General features: G+C 42.7%; 1 protein-coding gene across 1 annotated transcript in view; it reads right to left on the bottom strand.

The window, feature by feature from the left end:
* Window positions 1–433: 433 nt before the first annotated feature.
* MYO3B (myosin IIIB) overlaps window positions 434–10,766 on the bottom strand; it is a 344,336-nt gene continuing 334,003 nt past the window's right edge. The window contains exon 34 of the mRNA XM_075933604.1: window positions 434–1,773. The gene's annotated coding sequence lies outside the window, so the exon portion shown is untranslated. The remainder of the gene's footprint in view (window positions 1,774–10,766) is intronic.

The following is a 10,766-nucleotide window of genomic DNA, read 5'->3' as shown; positions in this document are numbered from 1 at the left end:
AGGAGGAGCTGGGAATTGCTGATGTCCAGGACCCTCGTTTAGGATTATGACTGCTGTGACAAACGAAGACCCCCGTAATGGGACACATGAGTTCCCGAACAAACTTAAAAGCAAATGCTGGCCATGCCTAGCGTGTGTGTGATCTCTCCTCCCAGAGAGTTGCGAAATGTTTGCATCTGATTGAAAACATGCGAGTGAAGGCAGCAGCTCCAGCGCTCCAGCAACAGGGGCTCCAGTCACTGGAGACCCGGGGCAAGGCGCACATTTTGGGCCACTGGAAATCTCTCGCTGTCCCTCTGGTCCTTTGGGGACGCCGGGATTTTTCAGAGAAGGCTTTCCCCATGTGACTTGAACACACACACGTTTACACGTCAGTGCCCGGGGCTCTCTTCGCACACTCGCAGAGTAAGCTTACTTGCGGTTTTTAGGCAAGGGACAGAAACGCACGCACATCCCGTTTAACTTTAGAGCGAAACTCAACGCAGAAAAAGAGAATCGAGTTGACGTGACAACACACAATGGGTGGATCCTCATTCCTGCCCATTCCGAGGGCACGTACGCTTCCTGGGGATGTGATATATTAACCACGCCCGTCAAATTATGCCATTTTCACCGTCCCTACCCTTTACCCTCACCCCCCACCAAAGTCGGATCTGATTTCTATTAAGATCTTTTCCCCGCGTTAATTGTATCTTTGATTACGAAGTAACTTGAATAATAAACTTCAGAAACGAAATGGAAGTCAATGGTAGAATTGTTTAAGCAATTGATCATCCTGATGTTTCCCTTTCCCCTTACAATAAGTTATTCTACACGTATTTTGAATATCCAAATGTGTTACATTACAAAGCAGTAAAAAGTCGGACTAAGTTCCCATAAGGAATCCATAACTCGAATGCCATAAAATCCTCATGGCAACTGACTTAAAAATCGAGGGGGGAATTTCTGGTTTCCGGAATAAAAAATTGACGGAATAATGAAATGTTGCAGCAGTAATTTTCTGTACAAATAATGTGTGTTCAAATTCGGAGCACTTCGGACTCCTGAAAAGTATTCTTAATGAAGTGACGTTCAGAGTTGTCATTAAATATGCAGGACTGGAAGATCAAAGTACAATATTTATTTTAGAAATTTGTTTCCGTTATCAGGAGATACAGGTATCAAGGTCAAATGTCAATTTAGTTACACAAAAACACTATTTTCGTGAGAAATGGGCTGTTGCTACATCCTAATGTAAAGAGACATCAAAGACCAGGAACAATACACAAAGCAACCCTTAGAAGAGGCGGAATTGAATAAGCTTCCATAACCACAATAAAACCCAAACCCACCCAACGTGGGGATAGAAGGAGGTCAGGTCAAACAGTTATTATCTGAGTTACAAAGCTAACACCTATGCTACGGTAGATACGCAGATGAAACGTGACACTTCCACGCAAGCCCAAAGTCCACCGCATAACGACCAGGCTGTAATAGCACGAACGGAGTTTTAAAGCAGCAAGAGCTAAGGCCAGACCCAGTCGGGAGACGGCAGCTGTAACTGTCCCAGTGCAGTGCGTGTGTGTTTTTCTCTCTCCTCAGGACTGCTGGAGGCAGCGTGGTGTCAGGGCCACAGAGAGCAGCAGCAAGGCGAGCCCTGTAGGAGGCGATCTCCAGGACCAGCAGAAGAGTGGAGCTGTGTGCGCCTGTGTGTGTGTGTGTGTGTCAGGGGAGGCAGGGCGCGGTCACACGTCTTCCCAGGCAGCAACAGAGAGAAACGAGAACCAAGGCAACCTGCGGAAAGAGAGGAGAGATGGGGAATGCCCAGTAGCGCCACTGATCAGACAGGCTAGCAATGAGCTAGCTTCAAGCAGACCAGTGGGGGCAGGCATGTCCCGGGAGTGAGACTCCATGGGCCACCACTGCACCCCGAGTGCTTCATGACCTACAAAAGTGGGGGGCCCTGCAGAGTTCAGTCTAGGGAGCTGGTTAAGGCTCTAATTGCCTCTTCCACAGACAGCCTCACCCCGCCCCCCCCCCCCAGAAACTCCCCTCTTGTCTTGCCTGAAAGGCTCGCATTTCCCGCCCCTGTCCTACACCGTGTTCCTGCTTTGTTATAGGTGCTCCAGGCTACGGGGCACTTGGAACAGCTCACAAAGCTAGCGAAGGGCATCCGCCGATATCCTCAGTGGTCTACAACAAAGTATTCCTCAGTGCAGTCACTCAGCGGGCCTTTGAAATCCGGCTCCAGCAGAAAGCTCCTATTGTTCTCAACCTTCAGCGTGGAAGAGATCAAACTTTACCCTCTCCAGCTGGGAAGATTACTCGCCTCCCTCCCCCTGCCATCTGATATCCTCTGCCTTTACCTTGGAGGCTTGAAAAAGCTTATGGCCAGGAAAGGTCCAGGGCACAGTTGCTCTAACTCCTGAACACCTGACCCTAGAACATACCGCCTGTGGTATGTCAAGCCGGGTGATAGAGCTCGGAGAGTTTGGAGAAACTGTTCCAGAAAGCAAGTTCTGCCCCAAACAAAATGCTTTTCTAAATAAAAGCAGAGTTTAGTAAAAGTGACTCATTGCAGGAGGGATAAGGGATGTATTGGAATAGTGCCTTATTTCAAAAATTTTCAAAATAAGCTATTTCAAAATAACATCCAAATATGCTACATAATTTGTGTAACACACATTACATAGTTTATTTCAAGGTAAGAGTGCTGTGTAGATGCACCCTTGGAAGACAAGATACTGTGCTAGCTGAACTGTTGGTCTGCCCTAATATGGTCATTCTTATGTTCTTAATATATTCCAGAATAGCTCCCTGCATGGACATTCTATTTAGGGGAAAAAATCACTTTATTCCAGATAATTACTCTAAGGTGGCAGGTTCTGCATCCCAGTCAGCCCACCAATGTGAAATATCCACCCCCGTATCTGACATGGGCACAACACACTAATGACAGACTCAGATGCAAGGTATAATAGCTATGTTAACTTCAGCTACTGTAGTTTGCAAGAAATAAAACCTGGTTTTGGTGTGATATAACTTTAATAACTATAACTTACAAGAGCTACTCACCTCCACAAACCCAAAACAAAACCACAACAAAACCAGAGCAGGACTGGTACCATTGTTTCAGCACAAATGCAAAATCATTTGAAGGGTTACATTTATATCTATATCTACCTACACACATAAGTACTAAGTAGCCTATTCTTTGGAGATATATATATATATATCTCCAAATAATAGGAGATATATATATATATATATATATATATATATATATATATATATATATACACACACACACACACACACACACACACACACAATAGGATATCTATCTATCTATCTATCTATCTATGCAATGCAATACTAAGGCAAATCATGCTCCTGAATGTTAATATTTTTAAAGCTTGCATGCTATTTTCTACACCAGTCAATCAGGACACAAGAAAGCTTTGCTTATCAATCAAAGAAGAATTTTGTAATTTAGAAAAAATGTACACATTATTTCCTATAATCTGGGACTCAGAGTAATTTAAAAAACCCCAAAGAGCTCATCATCACCATGACTCCAAATCAGCGGCACTATTGCTTGACTATCCAACATATAATGCAGCTACCCAACCAGCTAGAAGAAGCCAGCTCAGAAGAACATCAAATACTCAGTGCTACCAGAAAATACATTCAGGTGCTTAGTATATGGATACTGGTATTAAGCAATCTCCTGTGTACATCTTTGGTGTATATGCCATCTTCTAAACTTAACAATGAAATATTCTTATTCAAAATGTCAGAATACAGGGCCAACCTCTGCTGTTCTTATATAGTCAACAATATTGTTGAAGCCAATGGAATGGTTGCCTGAATAAAAACAGAGCGACATAATGATTTGCTGCTTTCCTATAGCTATTGCTATACATACCAAGTATATTTGGTACATTGAGTGGTTCGGGAAAAAGCTATTCTGTAGTGTCAATCATTCTTTTTAATGAGATATAGTTATCAGCTGATTTTATAAGTTCTCTTTCCAGTTTTCATTGAGTTGCTTATAACTGAAGAATGAGATAACTTGCCACCTAGAAATAAAACAATATATATAAGGGGAAAGAGAAATCACAAATCCCTCAGGGTGTGTCTACACTGCGGTGCTAGCTTGAAATAAGCTATGTAGTTTGAGTTACGCAAATTATGTATATTATTTCAAGACAGTCTATTTCAAAATTTGGTGCTGTCTACAGTGTGCCAAATTTCAGAACAGACTGCTATTCCAACAAGTCCCTGAATCCTCAGGGAACAAGGTTTACCGGGACGTTGGAATAGTGCACCCATTATTTTGATTACATTTCAAAATAACAGACGCGCTATCAAGAAATGGAAAACTCTATTTCAGGATACCAGAAGTATCCCAAAATAGTGCTGCAGTGTAGACACATCCTCAGAGCCTTAGCTATACACTAAGGGTGAGTCTACACTGCAGGGCTTAACTTGAAATAAGCTATGCAAATTGAGCCACATCAATTGCATATCTTATTTCAAAATAGCTTATTTCAAAATAGGGAGCATCTACAGAACACTTACTTCAAAATAGAGCACTCTTCCTCCAACTTCCTTTATTCCTTGTACAGTGAGGGTTACAGGAGTCAGAATACCTCCAGGTTGACAGTATTTTGACACTATTTTGAAATAATTGACTGCTGTATAGACACGGACTAAGTTATTTCGGAGTAGCACTAGTTATTTCAAAATAGTGTTGCAGTGTAGACATACCCTATAGTGAATTTTGGGGTGGTTCTTCCCAGTGTGGTTCTTTTTAACATCAACAGAAAACTTGATTCCAGCAATCTTCATAGCCCTGTGTATCAAATTCTACAGCAGACATTCAAGAAAAAACATTATATTTGCAGTTGTATCTAGTTTTCCATATTAGGCTAGTGTTACCTTATCTCAAGAGTTTAATATAAGGAGAGGCAAAGGAAAATTTCTGCCTCAGTTTTCTGATATCCTCATGACCTCCTATTGGGAGGTCCTATGCTCTCTGTTAATTGAGATACCACATGCCAGAGTAAGTAACAATTTCAACTGCTGCTCCCTACTGTTTAGTCCTAGTGGGGATTCTGATTACAATGTCTATAAAACTAGCCACTTCCTCTGTTCACTGCTGCCATTCCAACCAGGTAATCCTAAGAAAACCAGTATTTTCTCTCTCACACTTAGATTGGCACCCTTTATAACAGGGGTGGGCAATCATTTTTGACTGGGGGGACACTCCAAGATTTTGGAAAGTAGTTGAGGGCCACAATATCCCATGATATTAATGGAGGAGATGCAGTGTCTGGGATGGAGGTTGGGTGCAGAAGGGAGCTTAGGGTAAGGGATTGGGGTGCAGGAGGGCTTGTGAGGTCTGGGAGGGAGTTTGGGTAAAGGAGGCAGTTGTGATCTGGGGCATGGGATTGAGGTGCAGGGGTTTAGGTTGTGACCTAAGGCTGGTGACTGTGGTGCAGGAGATGTAGGAGCTTGGGTAGTGACCTAGGGCAGGGGACTACAGTGCAGGGGTTTGGGTTGTGACACAGGGCAGGGAATTGGGGTGCAGGGTCTGGGAGGGGGTATGGGTTCAGGAGGGTGGCAGATGGTTTGGGTTATGTGGGGTAAGGAGGTAGGAGTGGGGAGAGGATTGAGGGAGGGAGGGGCTGGGGTGTCAGAGGCAGGCTCTGGCCAGGAGACTTACCTGTGAGACTTGTGGCCAGCAGCTCAACACATTTCTCAAGCAAAAGCCTGCCCCGCCCCCACAGAGCAGCAGACCCTGAGGCAAGGAAGGAAAGGAAGGAAGGTGCTTTGCATGCTGCCTGTTCTTGAAACAGGCAGCTCCCATTGACCAGAAACTGGCCAATGGGATTGTGCTGGGGATAGGAGCAGCTACGAAGCACCACTCCCCCTTAACCCTTGCTCACAGTTTGTGAAACAACCCAGCAGCTGCTTTTCTGAGTAGTGTGCTAGGGCAGGGCAAGCAGGGAGTCTGACTGAGGCTCCCTGCTGTGTCTGTGGGCTGGATCTGGTGGCGTGGCAGGCTGGATTCAGCCCATGGAAGGTGTTTTGCCCAGGCTTGCTTTATAAGGAAGTGCTTATGTCTGACTAGACACACTACAGCTTATTTGCAGTGCTTGAAATGCAGCATGCGACTGAAAGGCTGAAGTAGGCAGGGAACCTGGGCTAGGGATAGAACTGAAGCTGGCATGTAACTCAGGGTTAGGGCTGTGGCTGACAAGAATCCCTGGCAAGAAGCATGAGAGGGAGTGTGGCTCCTAGATGGGCTGTACTTTTCTGCTAAACATAGCAAAAGCCCAGCTCCTCTGTAGTTAAGGTTGAGTCTTACTTTCTATTTAAAAGTGGGGTCTTTTGAGTGATCTAATATCTGCATGTTTAACTGGATTATCTTGAAATGCAGTGTGCCGGGGAGGGGGATGGTGCTGGGTAATCCAAATATGAGGTCATTTGAACAAGGAGTTCCTGTGGATATATCCCGCCTTAAAACCCCAGAATTTTACAAAATCACTTATTTCTTTTAATGCTTTTTTTGCCCATCTCTGGGCCTTAAACTATGGCTGTGATGCTCCTTAAACTAATTTCAGTACCTTGAGATTTCTCTCCATTACTCCACAGCACTCCTACTTTGGATAGAAGGTGGGTATTTTAAAAAAGTTAGTCGGGGGAAGGGGTACACACATCTCCCTGGACCTTCATGTGAGCTGGGCTCTAGGAACCCTGCTTTTCTGAGGGGGTTTGAGTTCTTCTCCCTCTTCCCTGCATGAATCAGCATCTGGTAGAGCTTTGCCCCTCCAGTGACAGTCTGAGCCCCTCTCCTTGTCTTCCATGTATAAACAAGGAACTGGGGGCTTGACCCCTTGTGTGTGGGGTGGTCTGAGCTCCTCTTTCTGGCCCTTGCATATTAATCATGATCTAGAGCACCTGCCCCACTGCAGGGGGAAGTGTTTGAGCCCTTCTCTCTAGCTTTTCCCACAAGATCCAGGATCTGGAAAGACACATCTCTGGGTGCAGAGTTGAGAACAGGGATGCTTGCTGCATAGCACAGATCCATAATCATTGACAGTAAAACTACTTGTATGCACTCTGCATTCAAACACTGACTGAACCTGCTTTACAGAAATACTTGCTAAATTTAAAACTCCTCCATCATATACTAAAACTCTTTCCCCTTTACCCATCAGTTTTCATCTAGCCTATACTTTCATGACCGATCATTAAACATACAGACCTCATATCCCACCTCAGTTCTGACAAACCCACAGGCAACCTGATTCCAGTGCACGGCTACTGACAACTTACAGAACTTGGTGCTGAAATGAGGCATATGGGGTACCTCAAGGTACAGAGGCACTCTCCTTTTTTCACACATACTTGGGACATGGGGTGGCAGGGAGAGGGGCTCACACACTTCCCCAAGAGGAACAACTCCCCACATCTATTTATATCACCATCACAGCTTTGCCAAGCTTCTCCAACATTCAGATGCATAAACGCAATAAATTGTGCTGAAGTGAATATAGATAATGCTCAGTGGCAACTGCTCATTGGCAAATTTTCCAGGTGGGGAAAATTTAAGGTTGTACTGGCATGTCTCTTAACTGTGTATTATATAGTTTTCAGATATGTAAACTTGCATTACTTTCCTTTTTTAATTCCTGGTTTTTAGATTTTTTTTTTTAGCTGAGCTTGAAATATTGGAAGGGCACGAAGCACAAAAAGGGCTACCTCAACTTTGTTAAACAAGTTTTTTGACATTTAATTTTTCCTTGCTAGCTTACTCAAACATTCCTAAAGCCATTAGTTTATGACATAATTCACAATTCCACTTCATGCAGGTCTGGATGGTTCAGAGGCCTGGTAACATGTAGTGGAGCTTTTCACAGGATTGAATTCAGGTCAGGTCAGTAGGGATGGAAAATCATTACCACATGACAGCTATTCAGTGGCCTCCCTACACAGAATGAATTTCAATCCCATTACGCATCAAAATTTGTAGGCAGTTCCAGGTGAACTAAATTAAATGGAGACTCATAGCATACTGAGAACAAACTTGTACTGCTCTTTTTTATACTTTACTTGATCTGCGATTAAACACATTTTGTGAGCCTAGGAATCAATTATTTTGTTCCAAATTTACCTATTATTTTTAATAAAAATATCCCTTTCCCAGTCCTCCAATTTGAATGATTCATTTGTACTGCAGACAAGGACTGCGTATTTACTGCATATGGTCTGTAAAACACCTACTATAATTTAGGCATGGTATAAATAATAATATTTATATTTTTATCTAGGTATATTAGCTCTGGATGGACTTTTTCAGAGAGGGACTGGTAGAGTCACAATATCTTGTGATCTTGCAATATTTGTGGGTATTTTTTGACCAGCTTAATTTGAAGGAAAAAAGATAAATTTATGTTAGAGGGATCCAGGGGTATCCTTTCTACCAGGCAATTTGTTTGAAAATGCTTGCTATTCAGTGTAACATAGTACATTCAACAAGGGCAAAAACCATCAAAAGTAGGAATGGGTTTACCACAGAAAAGAATGAATTCCAACAGAGAAAGCCCCATATCTCATCCCCTCCAAAGCACACAAATAGAAACACTGTGCATATGGCGGTAACAGCTATGTGATAAATCAGGAAACCATATGATAATCTGCATACAACATATATGTGTAAGTGATATCTCTGTGATAAATTGGAAAAGAGCATTGTAAATCTTATGTATCATGTTCCTGTACAATTTCTCACATAGCTATGATTTCATCACTTACCCACTATTCCATGTCTCTGAAACACGAATAGCCACACAACTTGCAGTATCAAACAATCACTACTTTTAAAAATCCATCTATTCCTGAAATATTTCCTCCTTTTCTACCTAATGCTGGAATTGCCCCCAAAACTCACATTCACTCATAAAGCTTTTAAAATGTCATGCCTTGAAATTCCAGTATCTTATGGCTCTGCAAGGCTAGATTAAATAACATTTTCTTCATATCATCAGAAAGAGGAGATTTTTTCCCCCTTTCCAGTGGGACCCATGACTTAGCCCAGAAGCTGTAATATCAAATTGTCATGGCAATTTTAGGTTTAGAAAAGCTACTTTAGTTATTTTTAGAGTTGTTTTACATTTTATTGTTCTGATTTTGCTTTGTCTTTGAGGTTGTACATTTGGACTTGTGGTAGCTAAGTCACTAGGCTTTTCAGGTGTAATGATTCAAAAAAATAGTCCCAATATTTAAAAAAAACACACCACCCTCTCCCAAGCATCTCTTAAAGAGTGTTTCTCTAACATACATTGCCTGTGGAATGTTCATGGTGATGCAATAATATGACAGGGTTAATCACAGCAGTTGTTAGGGATAATTGTCATAACTCACTATAAGGCTATGTCTACACACTATCAGGGAGGGGTGTGATTCTCATCTCCAACTGAGCTAATGCTCTAATAATAGTAATATAGCTGTGAGAGTACGGGCAGTAGTAGCACTGGTGACATGAGTCAGCTGTCCCAAATTTATCCCCACAAGGGTCAGGTGGGTTTGTCCTCAGGGTGTCTAGCTTTTGCCCATGCTACTATGGCTACACTAATATTTTTAGTGTGCTGGCTCACAGGAAAGCTACAGTGAGTATGTATATGCATGGTGAAACTCACACCCTACCTCATAATGTAAATATACTCTAGGGGCATGTCTACATAGCAGGGCTAAAGCTGAAATAAGCTACGCAACTTGAGCTACGTCAGTTGCGTAGCTTACGTCAAAACAGCTTATTTCGGCTTTTGGCACTGTCTACATAGCAGAAAGTCTGAGTTAGAGCACTCTTCCTCTGATTTCCCTAACTCCTCGTAAAATGAGGGTTATAGGAGTTGGAGTACGAAGTCCTCCAGCTCAATATTATATTGAAATTACTGCTTGTAGAGTAGACGCAGACTATGTTATTTTGGAATAACATCAGTTATTCTGAAATAACACTATTGTGTAGACATACTCTAAATGTCTTCTATTTGTGCCTCCCTAACACCAACCTATCTTTCCTCTCTCATATTCTATTATTTCTTTCTGCCTTTTACCCACTCCCAGCTGTCTCTTTATCCCCCAGTCCTAGATTCTACTTACTTTTCCATCTATTCATTAAAAATCACCAGCAATGCTTTGTCCATCTCAGCCCCCAGACTATCCTCCTCTTCACAACGCCTGAATTGGATACTAGAGAGATAGGCATTTTAGGAAGCCCTAAAATATAGCAGAAATAGTTTCCTCTCTCAGAGATAATAATTAGTGCGCTGTTCTATTGAGCTCAGTGCAGCATGAGGATCGAAATATATGGCTGCCACTATCTCATTGTGTTGAGAGGAAGGAAGCCATCTCTCATTTCTAATCCATCTTCTTTCAAAATGGAATAGGACAAAGTAAAATGGTGGCCATTTTGATCTCAGATTCCCACTTTCAGTGAGAAAGAAAATGAGGCATTTCTTTCCTCGATTCAGGGAGCAGATACCAGTTACGTTTCCTATTCCCCATGACTGAGCTGAGCATACAAGAAGAGCCTGGGGCTAGCTGTACTCCTGAAGATTCCCAGGAACTGTCTCCTTCTCCTCTCCCCCACACATGCCGCTCCCCACAAACACAGGCTTTGCCCTTCCCTTTCCCTAGGAAAGTCCTCAAAGAACCCCAAGAGCCACAGTCTATAGTTCAAGAACACCTGAAAACAGAGAACTTTAGTCTATAAC

The sequence above is a fragment of the Pelodiscus sinensis genome, chromosome 7 (genome assembly GCF_049634645.1).
Source record: "Pelodiscus sinensis isolate JC-2024 chromosome 7, ASM4963464v1, whole genome shotgun sequence".
Lineage (NCBI taxonomy): Eukaryota > Metazoa > Chordata > Testudines > Trionychidae > Pelodiscus > Pelodiscus sinensis.
This window is presented reverse-complemented; position numbering and strand designations above follow the sequence as displayed.